Source organism: Taudactylus pleione, unplaced genomic scaffold (genome assembly GCF_031769625.1).
Source record: "Taudactylus pleione unplaced genomic scaffold, aTauple2 ptg000070l, whole genome shotgun sequence".
Classification (NCBI taxonomy): Eukaryota; Metazoa; Chordata; class Amphibia; order Anura; family Myobatrachidae; genus Taudactylus; species Taudactylus pleione.
This window is the reverse complement of record NW_028284472.1, coordinates 3,899,348-3,922,034: the sequence shown is the minus strand read 5'-3', so window position 1 is coordinate 3,922,034 and position 22,687 is coordinate 3,899,348.

The following is a 22,687-nucleotide window of genomic DNA, read 5'->3' as shown; positions in this document are numbered from 1 at the left end:
TGGCATTCCAACCATCGGCTTCCCAACTGATTTCTATTTAAAAAACGTGACTAAATTTAGATTTATTAAAAAAAATTGACATTTTTAAAAAATACATTTTTATAAAAAACTTACAGCATCCTGACTCACGGTGTCCTGTGGTACCACATCTGGTGACTGTGGCACCAGCGAGCTCCGGGAACTTTGACTTGGCTCTTTATCCAAGGTAAACAGCAGCAGGTCGTAGTACCATAACGATGGCTTTCTCACCTCAGCTGCCCCTGCTCCTGATCTATGTGAATCCAAGTATTTTTTGTGTTCCTTCAAAAACACGGTTCGCAGACCCTGGATTCTGTTCTTGACCCATTCAATGGTCACACCAGGCTTATATTCTGTACTGTATTGGCGTAGTTTCTCAAATGCCTCATTTTTCATCACTCTATTCATGTAGTCTTTACTCTTCAGTCTCCAGAGGCACTCATTAGCTTGATATAGCTTAATGATTCCTGTCCAAAAAACTGTGTCTTCGGATGAAGGCATATCTGAAAATTTTATAATAAAAAAAAAATATATTCTTTTTTTTAAACACAAAATAAAGATATGCCCCCAGTAGTAATGCTGTCCCCCCCCCACATGCTGTGCAATGCCCCCAGTAGTAATGCTGCCCCCCTCCCATGCTGTGCAATGCCCCCAGTATTACTGCTGCCCCCCTCTCCCATGCTGTGCAATGCCCCCAGTATTACTGCTGCCCCCCCTCCCATGCTGTGCAATGCCCCCAGTATTACTGCAGCCCCCCTCCCATGCTGTGCAATGCCCCCAGTATTACTGCAGCCCCCCCCGCACATGCTGTGCAATGCCCCCAGTAGTAATGCTGCCCCCCCTCCCCCCCACATGCTATGCAATGCCCCCAGTATTACTGCAGCCCCCCCAGCACATGCTGTGCAATGGCCCCAGCAGTAATGCTGCCCCCCCACATGCTGTGCAATGCCCCCAGTAGTAATGCTGCCCCCCCTCCCATGCTGTGCAGTGGCCCCAGTAGTAATGCTGCCCCACCCACATGCTGTGCAATGGCCCCAGTAGTAATTCTACCCCTCCCCCCCCACATGCCGTGCAATGCCCCCAGTATTACTGCAGCCCCCCCGCACATGCTGTGCAATGCCCCCAGTAGTAATGCTGCCCCCCCTCCCCCCCACATGCTATGCAATGCCCCCAGTATTACTGCAGCCCCCCCCAGCACATGCTGTGCAATGGCCCCAGTAGTAATGCTGCCCCCCCACATGCTGTGCAATGCCCCCAGTAGTAATGCTGCCCCCCCTCCCCCCTCCCATGCTGTGCAGTGGCCCCAGTAGTAATGCTGCCCCACCCACATGCTGTGCAATGGCCCCAGTAGTAATTCTACCCCTCCCCCCCCACATGCTGTGCAATGCCCCCAGTATTACTGCAGCCCCCCCCCACATGCTATGCAATGGCCCCAGTAGTAATGCTGCCCCCCCACATGCTGTGCAATGCACCCAGTAGTAATGCTGCCCCTCCCCCCTCCCATGCTGTGCAATGCCCCACGTATTACTGCAGCCCCCCCTGCATATGCTGTGCAATGCCCCCAGTAGTAATGCTGCTCCCCCCTCCCATGCTGTGCAATGGCCCCAGTAGTAATGCTACCCCCCCTCCCATGCTGTGCAATGCCCCCAGTATTACTGCTGCCCCCCCCACATGCTGTGCAATGGCCCCAGTAGTAATGCTGCCCCTCCCCCCCACATGCTGTGCAATGCCCCTAGTATTACTGCAGCCCCCCCAGCACATGCTGTGCAATGCCCCCAGTAGTAATGCTGCCCCCCCTCCCCCCTCCCATGCTGTGCAATGGGCCCCAGTAGTAATGCTGCCCCCCTCCCATGCTGTGCAATGCCCCCAGTATTACTGCTGCCCCCCCCACATGCTGTGCAATGGCCCCAGTAGTAATGCTGCCCCTCCCCCCCACATGCTGTGCAATGCCCCCAGTATTACTGCAGCCCCCCCAGCACATGCTGTGCAATGCCCCCAGTAGTAATGCTGCCCCCTCCCCCCTCCCATGCTGTGCAATGCCCCCAGTAGTAATGCTGCCCCCTCCCATGCTGTGCAATGCCCCCAGTAGTAATGCTGCCCCCTCCCCCTCCCATGCTGTGCAATGCCCCCAGTAGTAATGCTGCCCCCCCTCCACCCTCCCATGCTGTGCAATGGCCCCAGTAGTAATGCTGCCCCCCCCCCACATGCTGTGCAATGCCCCCAAAAGTTTTGAAGCCCCTTATGCAGAGTCCCCTTTGCTGCTGCAATGCCCCCATGACTTATGCTGCCCCTTATGCCTCTCTAATAATGACCCCAAAAACATTGGTGGACAGTGGGGGACTTTACTTACCGTTTTTTTAGGCAGGACCACGCGCAGCAAACTTCCATCTTTTTTAATAGCAGTAATGGCTGTGTCTGGCTCTCTGCGCGGCGCCAAATCGTTATCTTTATCGTTTGGAAAAAACATGTACTACATGCCGAGCGATTTAACGATAACGATATCGTCCTAATCGTGCTGCAAGTAGCCGCGATGAACAATGTCGAAAACGACGAGGGACCGCACATCGCTGGTCGTTTTTGACATTGTGTTGAACAATATTTGAACAATTTATGAACGATCAAGCGATTACGATATCGTAATCGCTTGATCTTTCATTAAAATCGCCCAGTGTGTACGCACCATTAGTGTATATCTATTTAACTATCCCCTGCAGTCATGTGTCCATTCATACATATATACTGAGGTGCCAGACACAGCACTCCCAGCCTTATAAGTATACATATATACACCAAAGGGCTATATGAATAAAAAAATATATATATATATATATATTCCTAAAATATACACATCCCCCTCTAAGTAAGCCTTTATATTAACCATTGGCTACACCATCAATGCAAAATTATGCACAAAATAATGTTGATAGAAAGAATGCGAGCATATACACATTGTATGGGCCCGGGTTATCAGCATCGTCCTAAAATTTCTCAATTTTACAAAATATTTTAAAATACTATTGGAGGATCTCCTGCACATATACGTATTTCATACCAGATTGTATTTCTAAAACACTTCCCCAATTGTTATTTTAATGAATGTGACAAGTTTCAATGTAACTTTCCCAAGTGGCAAAAAAGAATGCTTCCAACCACTCCATACGGAATATATGGAAAAGTTTTCCCTGAAACATTAGTAATGTAGTCTGTAGCCACACTTGTAAGATACATTTCTTTGCTACTGCTGATACAATAACTAACAACTTTTTAACTCCTCTTGGTACTTTGGTTTCTGTGGGTGTGATACCAAATATTGCCCACTCAGGTGTTAATGGAAGGCAATTCACCAAATGTCTATTAACATCATTTCCCACCATAACCCAAAATCCCTGTATTATTGGACAAGTCCATAGACAATGCATCAGTTCTGCCCCTTGTGTTCCACACCTAAGACAATTAGAAGTTTCAAGCAATCCCATTGCATGTCTACGGCTAAGGGTGAGGTAGGTCCTGTGTAACAAATTTAAAAAGTTCAGTGTAAGATGTTGCTGGCACCAATTTAATCGATTGCTCAAATGAGCATAAAAAGTGATCTATGGATACAGACGGAAAATGTTCTTTCCACTGTGCCAAGCTTGTTTTTTGAGTGTCATAAATTATTTGATTGTGTAAGAACGAATAGTGCTGCGATGTTGCTTTGTTTTGGGGATTCTTTGTTGTAAGAAGATCATCTAATCTATTGTTATAATCGTTTGGTGCTAGTGTTCTAGATAGCTTAGCTATATAATGTTGGCTTGCAGGTAAGATTATGGCGTTGTACCAACAATTGGATATTTATCTCCTGCTTGGGTGAGTGTTAAGGGCTTTCTTGAGTCATTATCAATAAAGTGTCGGATTGAGGTGAGTCCTTGTCTATGCCATAAAGTGAAAGGGTGTCCAGCCTTCCCATGATGAAATTTGGGATTGTGTATCAGTGGAAGATGCAAAGAGAAATATGGGTTTAATATGTATCTATGGCGTAGAATGTACCATAGTTTTCTGGTAGTCATCAACAAAGGATTGGTCTGAATCGACTCTGGAATTTCCTCATCGTGTAGATGTAGTAAAGATACAATATTGATGTTTCCCAGAAATGCTGCTTCTAATGTTGAATCAAATTCTTATTATGAATCCAATCCCTTAAATATCGAAGGTGCAGCATGACTATACATATTGATGTTTGTTTTATTGTTTTATTGATACCGTCATTTGATTTTTGTTGTTGAAGTCTCACCATACCAATTCTTGCCCTTCCATATGAAGGTGCGTATCAGTTTTTCTATTTCAGATGTCTTTTTTAGTTAATAGGATGGGCAGGGATTGAAGTGGGTAGAGGAGCCTTGGAAATAGGATCATTTTTACTAAGTTGACTCGACCCAAATAGGAGATGTTAAGATGTTTCCATCTCTCTGTATCATTCTTAATACTGTGCAAAATGTTTCATATTTATAGTGTGCAATTTATTAAGATATTTAGGTAACTGAATCCCAAGATAAGTAATAGAATTAGTTGTCCATTCAATAGGGATTTCTCTAAACCAAGCCGGTTTCGCACAGCCCCTCTTTAGATAAAGCGCTTTTGATTTTTCAAAATTAACCTGAAAGCCAGACACTGATCTGATTTCCACTATTCGCCCTATTAACTGATTAAGCATTCTTCGGGGTTCTGAAATAAATAAAAGAACGTCATCTGCAATGCCGACATTTTAACAGTCTCTCTGCCAATAGTAAGTCCCTTAAATTGTGTCCAGTTTTGCAAGATTCTCAACATAGGATCTAATGCCAGATTAAAAAGCATGGGTTATAGAGGACAACCCTGTCTGTTGCCCCTGGTCATTGTTATTCCTTCTCCCATGGTTCTATTAGTTAACAATGAAGTGGTCGGTTGTGCGTAAATGAATTTAATGAGTGATTGGAATATCGGTCCAAAACCCCTTCTGTCTAGAATTGCATATAATTAAGGCCATGAAACCATATCAAAAGTCTTGAAGCCTTAGTGGCATCAAGACTTGGAAGCATAGACGGGGTTTCAGGTTGTAAATTGGCTGCCATGACCGCTGCTATTGCAGTACGTATACCTTTTACGGAATGTCTTCCTTTTGTGAAACCTAATTGGTGTGGTGTAAATAAAGTAGTAAAGGTTTTTAAAGACGATCCGCAAATATTTTGGCTAATAATTTAAAGTCAATATTTAATAGTGTACTTGGGCAGTATGATGACATTTAAAGTCAAATCCTTATTAGGCTTTGGTATTAAAGATGTGTATGCTTGATTAAAATTTGGGTAATAAGATGAGTTTTTTCTAATTTTGCCATAAAAAGCACATAACGATGGGACAATCTCATGTTGTAATATTTTGTAATATTCTGCCGAGTAACCATCAGGTCCTGGAGACTTATTGAGATGGAGGGACGACATTTAACAAACCAGGATCATGGGTATCTGCCATGTATAGTTTTGTGAAATATTCCTGACATTTTTTAGCTATTTCTGTGGGTTTAGGCCCTCATTCAGACCCGCTCACAAGCGTGTCGATGGTGGGGCACAGCGCGTGCGCACGCCCCGGAGCGAGAGAGAAATTCTCTCGCTCCAGGGCTCGCTACAAACAGGGCGGCTGTCGAAGTTGATCGACGGCTCGCCCCGTTTTGCAGGCGGGGTGGGGGTTTGACCGGACAAACGGAGGCGTTCCTGAAGGAACGTCTGCCGTTTGTAGGCGGCCATACTGACATCACCAGTGATGTCGGTACGGAGCCTCCTGCTCTGTTAGAGCAGGAAGCTACCTGGGGCTTGTGGTAGACGAGACCCTATCGCAAGGGTCTTGTAGCAAAGCCCCGATAGTCTCGACCATCACCTGGTCACTCGTTAAAGCTGTGGGTGGTAACCCACAGCTTAGCGAGTGGCCAGGAGGCCGCCTCATTCAGAGCGAGCGCTCGGTTTTTGCGAGCGGCTCTGAATGAGAGCCTTAGTGTGCAGCATCTGTGTATGGGTAGCTCTTATGGCAGTTATATAATGTCGTCTTTTAAAGCTTTTTTGTCATGTTCGCCAATAATGTGCCTGTTTTATTGCCCCATTTAAAGTATTTTTGTTTTTTGTGATCTAACTTTATTTGTGCCTGGGTTAGAATAACACTATCCAATAATTGTTTTGCTTCTAGATATGTTGATCGGTTTTCTGTTGTGGGTTGACAGATATAATCTGTCAATGCTAATTGTAAGGTCCGTTGTAGTTCTGCGTAGTGTATCTTACTATCGTTATTTCTCCTTGCTATATAGGAGAGAATATGTCCACGTAGGACTTCTTTGGATGTTTCCCAAAATAAAATGGGCGTGTCCCAATTACCTAGATTATCATCCATATATTCTGTCCATTTGGACACCCAACTATTTACGAAATTGTTCAGAATTATATAGATATGATGGGAAGCGAAAAATAAAGGGGCGTGATTGAATTGATTTTGTAATACAGTATCTCTTGTTCATACCATATTCTGTTCATTATCACAATGCTACTCTACCACCTCTATCCGAGGGTTTGATGATGATGCTCTTATCTTCCTGTAAGCCTTGTATTGCTTTTCTTGTCATATTCCATTTTGTAATATATTTATTTTTTTGTGAGATTCTCCAGATCTAAAATCAATCTTGAAAAACTCAATAAAATGTCCTTAGACATGAGTAGGGTAAAAGTAGACTTTCTTAAAGAGTGGTTAGTCTGTGGAGGACGCTGATTCTGTAATACTTTTATTTTTTTTATTGCACCATTTTATAAGTACTGTAAGTTGTGAAGTGTCCTCTGTAATACAAGTGGAACCTATGTACTGTAAAATAGCACTTTATGAACCTTATCTTATGCCTAAATAAGGTATGCTGGTCGCTTGCCACATGTAATTACTGCATATCTTTGAGCTATTATCCTTTGTGGGAGGGGGCACAGTCCGACATTGACTCTTATCTCCTGCAACAACGGTGGGTGCAGGGGATAGCCAATGGTGCGTAGTTAACCGGGAAGCTTGCCTGCACACGGCTGGTCAGTACAGGAGCCATCTGAGGTAACTGAGTGACAGAGACACCCCATCATGTTGTACGCCTCTCTCTTTAAATCTAATATCATGAGTGACAGGTGTCAGTAAATTATACCTCCTTTTTCAAAGAGGTTTCTGGAATTGGTAAGGGATTCTTCTGAGATGAGTCAGTGATTTATTTCACATCACTGAGCCACAATTGTACATTTATCTTCTACCTCTATTATGATTTGCCTCTCGTTGTTTTTCTTCAACTACACCCTCAATGGCTTACTGGAGAATATAATAATTTTACCCATTGCAAGTCCTTTTTATTCATTGCCACAATTAGTGGTGTTTTCAAATTAGAGTCCTTTTGAGGGCAGAACATGCAACAAATACTTAGCCTTCTTACTGATGTTCCCCCTTTTAGCCTTCTTACTGATGTTCCCCCTGCACACTGGTAGTGGAGTATAGCCTACAACGCTTTGCCATTACATGAACTGCTGCACAACATAAGCCCAGACACCAACACTAAAATCCAAGATTAAAGGTGCCTACACGGTACAATGTAGGCAACGATATGATCTCAATGATTTCCCTTGAACTCCTGAACACTCCCGGCAAACGATATTGTGCATAAATGTGGAATGATTGTACAAACGATATAGATGGCTTGTTAATTACTGCAAATCGTTAACGTTATATCATTTACCAGCAACATCACAATGCATCTATTGGAAATTTAAATAATGGACAGGCTTAACTAGGGGGTATATAAAGCAGCGCCATTTTTTTCTAATAGGTCTAGAAACATTTAGATTTTCTAACATAAATTATAAAATTGTGACGGCTCCTCGTCTGCCTCCAGCATGGCTCTGAATATGGCTCCTGACGTGGGAGGGTATGTGGGATGCGGTTGGACCCATCACTGTATTGGACTGGTAGGGTGGCTGGGAGGTTACAGTGTGATGGGGAGGGACCAAACACTTGAACAGGCTGGCCAGTTGTCTAGGCCAGAGGCTCATTGATAAGCCATGTGTTATGGGTCAGCTGATTAATTGTCCCCTGGATTATCATGTCATACAGCAGCCGTTCAAAGTGGATCTGCTGTTCTGGGCCCATTACCCTTATGGAACTCTATACAGTGCATCCGGAATGTATTCACAGGGCTTCACTTTTTCCAAATTTTGTTATGTTACAGCCTCATTCCAAAATTAAATTCATTTTTGTCCTCCAAAATTCTACACACAATACTCCACAATGACAACATGTAACATTTTTTTTAGATTTTTTCAAATTTAATTAAAAAAACAAACAAGCGTCAGTGCACAGCCATTTTCAGATCTCTGCAGAGATGTTCATTTGGATTCAAGTCTGGGCTCTGGGTGGGCCACTCACGGACATTCACAAAGTTGTCCTGAAGCAACTCCTTTAATATCTTTGGCTGTGTGCTTAGGGTCGTTGTCCTGCTGAAAGATGAATCGTCGCCCCAGTCTGAGGTCGAGCGCCCTGGAGCAGGTTTTCACAGGAATGCTGTAGCTCTGACAGTGACCATCGGGTTCTTGGTCACCTCCCTGACTAGGGTCCTTCTTCCCCTGATTGCTTAGTTTAGATGGCCGGCCAACTCTAGGAATTGTCGTGTTGGTTCCGAACTTCTTCCATTTACGGATGATGGAGGCCACTGTGCTCATTGGGAACTTAAAAGCAGCAGATATTTTTCTGTACCCTTACCCAGATTTGTGCCTCGAGACAGTCCTGTCTCGGAGGTCTAGAGACAATTCCTTGGACTTCATGCTTGGTTTGTGCTCTGACATGCACTGTCAAGTGTGGGACCTTGTATATGCCTTTCAAATCATGTCCAATCAACTGAATTTACCACAGGTGGACTCCAATTAAGCTGTAGGAACATCTCAATGATGATCAGTGGAAACGGGATGCACCTGACCTCAATTTTGAGTTTCTTGGCAAAGGCTGTGAATACTTATGTACATATGTGATTTCTTAGTTTTTTTTTTTTAAATTAAATTAGGAAAAATCTCAAACTTTTTACACGTTATTATGGAGTATTGTGTGTAGAATTTTGAGGACAAAAATGTATATACTAGAGATGTGCACTGACCCCCGTGTTTTGGATCTGGATCTCCCCTGGTTTTGGATCTGGATTGGTTTTGCCAAAACCTTACCTCCGTGTTATGTTTTCGTGTTTTGGATCTGGATTCTTTCTTAAAAAATAAAAAACCCCAGCTAAAATCACATAAAATTGGCCTTTTTTTGTTCCCACAGTATTAATAACCTCAATAACATTTATTTACACTCGTTTCCAGTCAATTTTGACCTCCTCACAGCTCACAGTATTGATTTTTCATATAGTTAAAGGGCCAAAAGGTTGCATCCAGCATGCTGGCTCAAAACTGATTGATATAATTATTAATAGAGTTGATGACTTTGCAAAGATGATGGTTGGGATTCCCTTGAGGATTGAAGAATTGATAGTTGGTGCAGCTCCTGGCTGTAAAATTGATAATAAATGAATTAAAAAAACAATTCATTGGTGCAGCCCCGGGCTGAATAATTAATAATAATTTAATTAAAAAAGTAACAAACAATTCATTGGGTGCAGCCCCTGGCTGACTAATTAATAATAAAAAGAAATTCGTTAGTGCAGCCCCTGGCTGTAAAATTGATAACAAATTAATTTAAAAACAAATCATTGGTTCCTAAACCAACCATAACATTAATTTAAAATGTCAAGCAGCAATGCCCCAACCAGCACATAATGGAAAGGAAAAAGGTGTAAGATGGGGAATAGTCCTTGGGCCCTCCCACCCACCCTTATGTTGTATACGAAACAGGACATTCACAGTTTAACAAACCAATAATTTCTGCCAATTATGGCTGAAATGATTGGTTTGTTGGGACCCCCATAAAACAAGCTGCCTATGTGCATTGGACATGGAAATGAAAATGATCCCATACACAAACTGGCTTTACATTAAAAATTGTTGTCATTGTCCTCGTCTTCGTCATCCCCATCAGTGTGTACATCATCTCCTTCACACAATATTAATTCGTCCCCACTGGAATCCACCATAGGTGCCTCTGTAATTTTTTGATGTAATTGTTCTCTTCCTTGTGGAATTTGTAATTCATTTTAATGAACATCTTCTTTTCCACATTTTGAGGAAGTAACCTCCTACGCCGATCACTGACAAGGTTGCCAGCTGCACTGAAAACTCTTTTGGAGTACACACTGGAGGTTGGCAACTTAAGTACTTGCAAGGCCAGTTTGTGTATGGGACTCCAAGTTGCCTCTTTTTCCTGCCAGTACTGAAAGGGACTGTCTGACATGCCTATTAGGATGTTATCTCTGAAATAGTCCTCCACCATTCTGTGATTGGAGACCGCATCACACATAGTCACGGTAGCCTGACCAGATGTCATTTTTTGGTGAACGATCTGCAGGACAAGCAGGCATTCTTCCTGGCACCTGCAGAAACTGAAGGAGGAGATGATGGCGTTTCACGTGCGGCTGCAGATGACAATTTTTTTTACCAACAGCTCTTTGCATAGATTTAGATTTTGGTCTGTTGGAAAAAAAACTCTCAAGGTATGGTCGCCAAAATTTATTTTTCAGACTTCAATAGATGACTCTTGGATCCTGGTGAAGTGAATCAAGGGCTTGATCCACCAGTCCGATATACTTTGCCTAATCGCTGCGTTTCACCTCTTCCTTCAGTTTCTCCAACTGTTTTTGCAAAAGTCTGATGAGGGGAATGACCTGACTCAAGCTGGCAGTGTCTGAACTAACTTCACGTGTGGCAAGTTCAAAGGGTTTGAGAACTTTGCACAACACGGAAATTATTCTCCAATGCGTTTGAGTAAGGTGCATTCCATCTCTCCACGGCCTGTCATAGGCTGTTGTATAGCCCTGCATGGTCTTTTGCTGTTCCTCCATCCGCTGAAGCATATAGAGGGTAGAATTTCACCGAGTTACTACCTCTTGCTTCAGCTGATGGCAGGTCAAATTTAACAGTACCAAATGTCTTAAATGTCCGGATATTTTGCGGGCCACCGAGAGCATCTCCTACACGACCGTGTCAGTTTTGAGCATCTCCTACACGACCGTGTCAGTTTTTAAAAAATGTTGCACCACCAAATTAATTGTGTGAGCAAAACATGGGACGTGTTGGAATTCGCCCACATGTAATTCTCTCACAATATTGGTGGCATTGTCCGAAATCCCAAACCCCGAGGAGGGTCCAAGTAGGATAAGCCATTTAGCAATGATTTCCCTGCGTTTTTCTAAGAGGTTCTCAGCGGTCCTGCCTCTATCAGCTGTCTTTTGGTAGATGTTGCTGTTGTAGGCAATACACCTACCCAGTGGGCTGTCAGTCATGTAATCCTTAATTTGCCCTGTGCCACTTGTCCACATATCAGTGGTCAAGTGGACAGTGGGTACAACGGCATTTCTGAGGACATTAATAAGGTGTTTTTTTTATGTCCTTGTACAGATTTGGAAGTGGAATCTAGATAGGATCTGGTAATGAGGACACATGACTTCAAATAACTATTGAAACCCCACTGCGGTAATGGCTGATACTGGATGCACATCTAATACCAGCATAGCTGTTACGGCATTAGTAATCCACTGTGCAACTGTGTGATTGCTGTCATACTTGTTTGTCCTTGCAAACGATTGTTTGACAGTTGATTGTTTTTTGGAGGATACACTACAAGTAGACTTCCTCCTGGTCCCCTTCTGGGATGAAGATTAACTGACAGCAGCAGCAACAGGCATAGTCATCAAGGATCCTTCTGCGGAATCACGGATAGGAGAGGAGTCAGTCGTGCTTTGAATACCAACATTGGATGCAGCAGGACTACCGATGACGAATGAGGATGTTGAAGATGCAGGTGTTGGAGATCGAAAGCGCTTGGATCTCACAGAGAGGGAGCAGGTGACACTGGACTTGTTACATTTTGGAACTTGGCAACGTACACTTTGATATTTGATGAATGTGCTCCAAGTGACGTAACAAGGAGGTTTCTAGGTGGTTTAGGCCCCTCCCTCTACTCACTCTTGCTTGCCAACGGTCACATACGTATGGCTTGACAACTGTTGTCCGGATCGGGGTGGAAATAATTCCACACGTGAGAAGTGGAGTCTTTCGTCCCAGCATTACAACTACAATGGGCTTTGGTTTTTCAATCCATGGGCAACAGCTGTTGCCTTAATTACACAAAGGATCCACGGCATAAACATCCTCATCATTCTTATCACCTTCAACTACCAAAATATCCTCCATGTGCAATTCCACAGAAGCATCCTCGATGACTATTCCTGCAAGATGTTGACTGCCCTTCCCCACATTTACAGAGGGCACACAAATGTTGGAACTAGGAGGATCCTCCAGGACACTAGTATTTAGGTCTGGCTCACACATGGCAACCGCGGACACACTTGCACTCTCCTCGGGGATTTGTGATTTTGATTTCTCATGGCACATTTTTTTTTTTTTTTTTTCCGAAGGGCTATCAGAAACAGCAGTCTTCATAAAGAAAGGCCAAGGCCTTATCCTTTCCTTGCCACTTTGTGTAGTGAATGGCATATTGGCAATTTTTTGTGTATCTAAAGGCAAATTTCCTTTAAATTTTTTTTTCTTAACTTCAGTAAAAGTAGCTTTACCATATCGATGGCGTGACTTAAGCCCTGGGGCATGGGCCTTCATAGAGGATGAGGAAGCTGGCGGCAGCTACAACATGTGATTTTTGGCCTTGCTCTCCTGGCATGTGACAGCCCTCCATATTTTCTGCGGTCTTGAAGCAGTGTCACAAGCACCAATAGTGTAGCCAAGGTGCGGTTACAAAATTCACACACGTGCAGTCATGCGCACACAGATAATTATTAGAAAAAAAAGACAATTTTTTTTTATTTATTTTTTTTAGCTCCAGAACTTGGGCCCAGAGCACAGATTGATGACGACTGGAGTCGGGCAGCACTAGGTTGCATTGCCGACTTGCTAGATCTTGGGCGGCTAAGCTTAAAGGTGCCCACACACATACCGATGTGCTCACGATACGATTTTTTGGCCAATTTCCTCATGAACTTTCACGGGAGCTCCCTTGCCGTCGTGATCACGATTTTTTAGGAAAAAGACACCCAATATGTCTTACGATCTCACGATCTATCGGATCGTACGCATCGTGAGATTGGCCATAACAAATCGTGAGTTTAAAAAAAACAAAAAACAGGCTCTTGACTATTGGTGGGAAATTTAAATAGCCATAACAATGGGAGGGGCTATCTAGGGAGTATAAAAAGCAGGCACCCTTTAAAATGTGTGTACATTCTGCTCTGCTACTAGATGAGGCTAGGTGTATTCCTGCTGAAGCCTGTACATTGCTACTGTGCTCTTTGTATTTGGCTTGCCTTTTACAAAGTTTATTTTACCTGTAAGTATGTGCTACCTACCTGCATTCTATCCTGTTCCTGAATTCTGTACTGATGCGTCCCTATCAGTATAGAGTGTTGGTCGCTGAAGCTGGGGTCTGGGAGATTAGGAAGAGGGCCCAGCGAAGAAGGACGAGAGCATCCTGGACCAAGGAGTGGCTGCTACAAAGGGATACCCGCTCTCACATGTCCCTGCTGATGCAGATCAAGGAGAACAACCCGGAGGACTATCGGAACTACCCGCGCATGGATGACGCCACCTTCCAAAAATTGCTGCATCTGGTGACCCCCCACATCCAGAGACAGGACACAAGGTGGCGGAGGGCAATCCCTGCTGAAGACAGACTGGTGGCTACCCTAAGGTACCTGGAAGACCTGAAGTTTGGGACACTCATCTCACCTCAGTCCTTGGGCGTCATCATTCCGGAGACCTGCAAAGCCATCGTAAAAGTGCTACAGTACCATTATTAAGTTAAAAAAAAACACCACACATTGTTTTCTTGTGTAAAGAAAAATATTTTTTTTATTTTTTACTCAACATAAAGCAAAAAATAGCCTTCATTTAGTACAATGTGCACTGACCTGCAGGCAACTGAAAGTGTGCACTAAACTGTGTGCAATATCCTTTTTTATAACAGATTTACAAAAGAACATTATCACCAAATTTTATGAATCCCAATAGGTAGCTGGCTGTATGTGATAGGGTGGGTCAGACGCCAGGTTGAACAGGCCAATACACACATGGCACAAGTATACATTGTGGCCCCGGCTTCCAGCAATGTGTACTTGTGCCATATGCATAGTGACCTTGTCCAAATGGCGTCATCACCACCCTATCCCATGCAGCAAGCATCTATTAGAAATCATAAAATTTGGTGACATTAAAAGCAAGACAAAATTTACATCTCTGTATATTGGGGCGACTCATCTGCTGCATCCAGCAGAGCATTATACAAGGTCGTGCTGGTGCTTGGTGGGGGAGTAATATCTAACTGGGCAGGGGGGGACGGACATACCTCTTTGGGGCAGGGGAAAATAGCATTGGATCTGCAATGTATGTAGAATTTGAGATTTTTGCTCATACAGCGACTCAACCTTAGAAAATTTCTTTGGATATCTGTATCCATATTTCTCAATGTGCTGTTCACATGAGCTGTGAAATCATCTATTGCATCTGGGGGTTTCTGCAGCAGCCGTTCTGCATTTTGGAAAAAATTGTCCTCACGTTCAGTAAGATTCTCCTTTCTCCCTTGTTTTTTTTTCTTTTTTTGGGGTTGTTGAGAAGATGAGGGTCCAGGTGGTGGGTCCTTCAAAAAGACGGCTTTCTACAAGAGACTCGCCAACAAAACCCTCAATTTGCCCTCACTGGACCAGACAAAGCACAGCCTAAATTACGTTTTCGTTGCAGACGAGGCTTTATGTGATGAAGCCATTTGCACACAGGGGCCTGACCAGAGAGAAAAGGATCTACAACTACCGTCTATCCCGGGCACGGCGCATTGTGGAAAATGCGTTTGGAATAATGAGCAACCGCTTCCGCATTTTCCACGCCACCATCAATCTACATGTGGAGAAGATAGACTGGGTCGTGATGGCGTGCTGTGTGCTGCACAACTTTCTGCGAAGAAAATCTACTCAACGAGGACCAGTCCCAGCTAGACCAGAAGATGTAGGACTCCTGGAGGACATTGAACATTTGACATCTGTGTCTGCACCACCAACTACAACAACATCCACCGCACGTGCCAAAGAAGTGAGGGAGGAGTACATGACCTATTTCAATGGACCAGGTGCTGTACCATGGCAGGAGGACTGTCTGTGAACTACTGACTAAATTGGACATTTGGGATTTAACAACAAAAACATTAAGGATTTTGGTTTAAACTGTCACTACTTACCAAGACTTCTGCAACCTCCTCATCTCCCTCACGCTCAGACATCAAGATGATTGATTCCCATTGAGGCTCTTGTTCACTGATGAATTACATCATATGGTAGTACCACAGTGCAGGAGTATATATTTCATCTGTGACTGCTCCTGATTTTTTGGAGTCATCCACCTTTTTTTCTTTGATGTACACTGTCCTGAGATTTTGAATCTTTTGCCGTACAGTTTTCAGGTCTGCATCAGATATGTATTTTTTCGTATACACCAAAAGTTCCTCTAGTGCGGCCAACTTGTGCGACTTATTGTGGTACTTCCGAGAACTGATCTTCCACAGACACTCTTTCGAGTGCAGGATTTCAATGAATCCTGTAACAAATTCACGTTCAGAATCCATGGACATTATCTATGAATAAGAAAAAAAGGACATTTAAATATTTGTGTATATAGTTTTGTTAAATGTAATATTAATGTTTTAATATTATCTTTTTTACAGGTTTTTAAAGGTTTGTTATGGTATTCTAATCATGTTTTCTTTTACAGGAATGTCATGTGTTTATTGCTTGGTAATATAATGTTTTTCTTTGTTTGACAGTGTGGGTTTTCCACGGTTTTCCACCTTTGGGCCTGTCGTTGTGGTAGAACTATAGATCCCAGGATGCCCTAAAAACAGTTTCAAAGGTGGGTGGCAGGTCATCCTGGGATCTGTAGTACCACAACAGTTGGAGACCGAAAGGTAGAAGACCCCCAGCTTTAAATAATGTGTGTTTTTAAATGTAATGTATGGTGATTATTTTGTAACATACGTGTTCTTTATTAATTTTTTTTTTTTATTATATTACACTCATTGGTGGGCAGTGGGAGCTGAAATGCATGACCCAGCCACCGTCCGCCTCATTCCAGCGGGCGGTGGCTGGGTCATGCATTTATTACCTGGGGGCACACATTGGTGGGCAGTGGGAGCTTAATGCATGACTCAGCCACCGCCCGCCTCAATACGGCGGGCAGTGGCTGGGTCATGCATTTATTACCTGGGGCACACATTGGTGGGCAGTGGGGAGCACATATTGGTGGTCAGTGTGGTTGTATTTAAACTGTACCAATACTCATCAAAACTTGTCCAAAACAAGATTCCAGTGTGCAGGCTCCTCAATGTGCGACTGTCCAGCTCCATACACGATGCTGCACAAGATGGCGATGGGGCGAGTCCAGGCTTCTGTCAGTCAAATTTCACATTGTGTGATTAATCGTACGATTCATCATGAGGGAGAAAACCCTCATGATCTGCTTCCATCGTGTTCATGGTTGGCTAATCTGCCGGAATGCGATGTAAAACGATCAGGGCCGCGCATCGGCATCGTGGTCGTGAGTATAAACTTACGATTTGTACTTTTTTTTACCTGATTCGTCGTCACGATTCGTCGAAATTGACCAGATCGTGTAAAATGTCGCTATATGTGTGAGCACCTTAACACGCACAGACACACAGACAATTACAAAAAAAGACAATTCTTTTTTTATTTTTTTTTCAGCTCCAGAACTTGGGCCCAGAGCACATATTGATATTATTTATATGCGCTGTGAAATCATCAATGTCATCCAGCTGCTTTTGCAGTATGCGTTCCGCTTGTTGCAGAAATATGTCCTCCTGCTCTGTGTGCTGCTGCTGCTTTTTCCCCTGCCTTTTTTGGGGGGGGGGGGAGGGGGGGGGGATGTGCGGAAAATGTTGGGGGGGGTTTGAATGATTGGCCATGGCTTCCATCAATCTGTATTTGCGCCATGTGTGTACTGACCTTGTCCAATCAGCGTCATCACCGTATACCATACAGTACCTATTGGGATTGATAACATTTGGTGCTAGTACAGGAAACAATAATAAAAAAAAAGAGATTACATTTTCTAATAATAGGACAAATCATCCTCTGCCTTCAGCAGAGCTGTGTAAATAGCCTGACTTGTGAATGGGGGAGTAGCCTCCAACTGGGCTGGGGGGGACCTCACAGAGGAAGTTGGGGCAGGTGAGTACAGAAGTGGGTTTGCTATGTATGCAAATTTGAATTTAGAGACTTCATTAAGAGCTCATACACCAGCCTCTGGAAATCCTTCTTTGGTTTGTCATTCATTTTACGCATTGTGCTATTGATATGTGCCTTAAAGTCATCTATGTCATCAGTCTGTTTTTCAGGATCCGTTCCGCTTGTTGCAGGAATATGTCCTCCTGCTCTGTGCTTTTGACATGCCCCTTTTTCCTTTTGGGAGATGTGGAAGAAGATTGGAGGGGGGTTGAATGGTCTGTGGGCATGGGGGTGAAGTATCCACCTCGCTGTCCCCCATATAGGCGGGCGGTGGCTGGGTCATGCATATATAGGTGGGTGGCTGACATTGGTGGAAATTTATCTTAGTTGGGTCATCCATTTTACGCATTCTGCAATTTATTAGAGATGTGCGCCGACCCCCGTGTTTTGGTTTGGATCTGGATTGGTTTTGCCAAAACCTCACCTCCGTGTTATGTTTTCATGTTTTGGGTCTGGATTTTTTCTTAAAAAATAAAAAAAAAAGCTAAAATCACATAAAATTGGCCTTTTTTTGTTCCTACAGTATTAAGAACCTCAATAACATTTATTTACACTCGTTTCCAGTAAATTTTTACCACCTCACTGCTCACAATATTGATTTTTTTCATCTAGTTAAAGGGACAAAAGGTTGCATCCAGCTTGCTGGCTCAAAACTGATTGATATAATTATTAATAGAGTTGAGGACTGTGCAAAGATGATGGTTGGGATACCCTTGAGGATTGAAGAATTGATAGTTGGTGCAGCTCCTGGCTGTAAAATTTATAATAAATTAATTAAAAAACAATTAATTGGTGCAACCCCGGGCTGAATAATTAATAATAAAAAGAAATTCAGAAGTGCAGCCCCTGGCTGTAAAATTGATAATAAATTAATTTAAAAAGAAATCATTGGTTCCTAAACCAACCATAACATTAATTTAAAATGTCAGGCAGCAATACCCCAACCAGCACATAATGGAAAGGAAAAAGGTATAAGATGGGAATAGTCCTTGGGCCCTCCCACCCTTATGTTGTATACGAAACAGGACCTTCACAGTTTAACAAACCAATAATTTCAGCGACAAGGACTGCCAGTTGTGGCTGAAATTATTGGTTTGTTGGGACCCCCATAAAACAAGCTGCCAATGTGCATTGGACATGGAAATTAATTATTCCATACACAAACTGGCTTTACATTAAAAGTTGTCCTCGTCTTCGTCATCCCCATCAGTGTGAACCTCCTCTCCTTCACACAATATTAATTCGTCCCCACTGGAATCCACCATAGGCGCTTCTGTAATTTTTTGCTGTAATTGTTGGTAGAGATCTTCCTCATGGAATTTGTAATTCATTTTAATGAACATCATCTTTTCCACATTTTGAGGAAGTAACCTCCTACGCCGATCACTGACAAGGTTGCCAGCTGCACTAAAAACCCTTTCGGAGTACACACTGGAGGGTGGGCAACTTGAGTAATGCAAAGCCAGTTTGTGTATATGACTCCAAATTGCCTTTTTCCTGCCAGTACTGAAAGGGACTGTCTGACATGCCTGTTGGAGCCATCATTCTGTGAATGGAGACCGCATCACACATAATCACGGTAGATGACATGTCACTAGTAGGCAGTTCTCTCAGGCCTGACCAGATGTCATTTTTTGGTGAACGATCTGCATGACCAGCAGGCATTCTGTAAGGAAAATTTAGTTTTTTCCTGGCAGCTGCAGAAACTGAAGGAGGAGATGATGGCGTTTCGGGATCCAGAATGGTCGCCAAAATATATTTTTCAGATTTCAATAGATGACTCTTGGATCCTGGTGAAGTGAATCAAGGGCTTGATCCACCCGTCCGACATACTTTGCGTAATCGCTCCGTTTCACCTCCTCCTTCAGTTTCTCCAGCTGTTTTTGCAAAAGTCTGATGAGGGGAATGACCTGACTCAAGCTGACAGTGTCTGAACTAACTTCATGTGTGGCAAGTTCAAAGGGTTTAAGAACCTTGCACACCACGGAAATTATTCTCCAGTGCACTCCACGGCCTATGTCATAGGCCGTTGTATAGCCCTGGATGGCCTTTTGCTGTGGCTCCAACCGCTGAAGCATATAGAGGGTAGAATTCTACTACCTCTTCTGCTGATGGCAGGTCAAATTTAACAGTACCTGCTGGAATTCACCCACATGTAATGCTCTCACAATATTGGTGGCATTGTCCGAAATCACAAATCCCGAGGAGAGTCCAAGCCTGGGGTAAGCCATCTAGCAATGATTTCCCTGCGTTTTTCTAAGAGATTCTTAGCGGTATGCCTCCTTAGTGAAACCAGTTATACAAAGAGTAGCCTGCCTCTGTATCAGCTGTCTTTTGGTAGATGTTGCTGTTGTAGGCAATACACCTACCCAGTGGGCTGTCACAGTCATGTAATCCTTAGTTTGCCCTGTCCCACTTGTCCTCATATCAGTGGTCAAGTGGACAGTGGGTACAACGGCATTTCTGAGGACATTAATAAGGTTTTTTTAATGTCCTTGTACAGATTTGGAATTGCTGTTCTAGCGAAGTGGAATCTAGATAGGATCTGGTAGTGAGGACACATGACCTCAATTAACTGTTGAAACCCACATGACCTCAATTAACTGTTGAAACCCACTGTGGTAATGGCTGATACTGGATGCACATCTAATACCAGCATAGCTGTTGTGGCGTCAGTAAGACGCTGTGCAACTGTGTGATTGCTGTCAATTGTTTGACAGTTAATTGTTTTTTGGAGGATACACTACAAGTAGACTTCCTCCTGGTCGCTTTCTGGGATGAAGATCAGCAGCAGCAACAGGCATATAGTCATCATGGATCCTTCTGAGGAATCACGGATAGGAGAGGGGTCAATCGTGCTTTGAATACCAACATTGGATGCAGCAGGCCTACTCCTGATGACGAATGAGGATGTTGATGATGCAGGTGTTGGAGATCTAAGGCGCTTGGATCTCACAGAGAGGGAGCAGGTAGGTGACACTGGACTTGTTACATTTTGGAGCTTGTGACGTACACTTTGATATTTGATGAATGCGCTCCAAGTGACGTAACAAGGAGGAGGTTTCTAGGTGGTTTAGGTCCCTCCCTCTACTCACTCTTGCTTGGCAATGGTCATGGCTTGACAACTGTTGTCTGGATCGGGGTGGAAATAATTCCACACGTTAGAAGTGGATTTTTTTTGTCTTTTGTCCCAGCATGACAACAATGGGCTTTGGTTTTTCAATCCATGGGCAACATCTGTTGCCTTACTTACACAAAGGACATCCTCGGCATCAAAATCTTCATCATCAACATCCTCAACATCCTTATCACCTTCAACTACTAAACTATCCTCCTGAATGTGCAATTCCACAGAAGCATCCTTGATGACTATGTCTGCAAGATGTTGACTGCCCTTCCCCACATTTACAGAGGGCACACAAATGTTGGAATTTGGAGGATCCTCCAGGACACTAGTATTTAGGTCTGGCTCACACATGGCAACCGCGAACACACTTGCACTCTCCTTGGGGATTTGTGATTTCGATTTCTCAGGGCACACAGTTTTTTTTTCCGAAGGGCTATCAGAAACAGCAGTCTTCATAAAGAAATGCCAAGGCCTTATCCGTTCCTTGCCACTTTGTGTAGTGAATGGCATATTGCCAATTTTTTGTTTATCTAAAGGCAAATTTCCTTTCAATTTTTTTTTCTTAACTTCAGTAAAAGTAGCTTTACCGTATTGATGGCGTGACTTAATCCCTGAGGCATGGGCCTTCATAGAGGACAAGGAAGTTGACGGCCTTGCACTGCTGGCGGCAGCTACACACGTGGTTTTTGGCCTTGCTCTCCTGTCATGTGACAGCCCTCCATATTTTCTGCGGTCTTGAAGCTGTTTCACAAGCACGTGTAGCCAAGGTGCAGTTACAAAATTCACACACGTGCAGTCGTGCGCACACAGACAATTATTAGACAAAAAAAAGACTATTTTTTTTTTCAGACTGTCACTCACTACTAGCTAAGCTGAATACAGCAATAATATTTATTAACAATTATTAGTATATAAATTCTCCAATAAGACAATTACTTACATATATAACAATTGCCGGCCAGCAAAATTTGGTACAATTAGTTTCCAACACACATATATTTACCACACAAAAAATAAAAATGTATAGATATAGCATAGGAGTTAAATAATAAAACAATAAAAAATAAATAGAAGACCTCCCTTGTGAGGAATACTGAGCAAATAGTTAGAATTAAGTCTCTTGTTATAGAAAAACAGTAATACCTTTTCAGGATTAACACCAATAAAATTGTATCAAGTATCAACAACAGTTGCAAAAAATACTTTGTAACCCAATAAGAATTCCTTTTCACTGTAAAAACCATTAAACTGAGCTTTTAAATTCCTGCAGTTCTAATCAAGTGCAAAGTTCTCTTAATAATACTTGTTCTTCGTTTTAATTAATTTAACTGCTTCACCTGTAATAAGCTCAAGACAGCTTGTTGATTTTTATATAGTGTTTGTAATGTTGCTGCCCTTTGGATTTATACAAATACCATGTTCTTTATAAAGAATTGTTCAGTATTCCTGTTGATAGGGTATATTCAGCTTTTTAGCTGTAATTATTTCCATGAGACACTGTTCCTGTGGTTTTGCAGTTTTAACAATTATCCCCCATGGCCATGTGGTTAAAAAAAGGGGAGGAAAAAAATATGAATATATATTCCTTTACCGGGGTGATGAACCCATAGGTGTGGATGATTCACCTGACGATCTACCCGCTGCCAGTATCTGTGACTGTATCGCTCGTCTCCAGGGACAGCACTGCACCCGTTCCCTCCGAGTGTGTATTAAGCAGATAGAATCCTCTGATGTCACCTGGCAATCTGGCGGTGAGCCTGCAATAGCGCTCGGGGCTAGATAGTTCGTCTCCAGAGATTAGCTGTCTGTACAACACACAGACGGTCAGTGTGCATCCGTATTAGCTGGCACTGCTCAAAACTCGTTTCTCTGCCTCTAACTTTGGCGGCTTCCTCAGTCTCTATAGCAAGAGAGACTTAACTCTAACTGTTTGCTCAGTATTCCTCACAAGGGAGGTCTTCTATTTAATTTTTATTGTTTTATTATTTAACTCCTATGTGCTATATCTATACATTTTTATTTTTTGTGTGGTAAATATATGTGTGTTGGAAACTATTTAATTGTACCAAATATTGCTGGCCGGCAATTGTTAT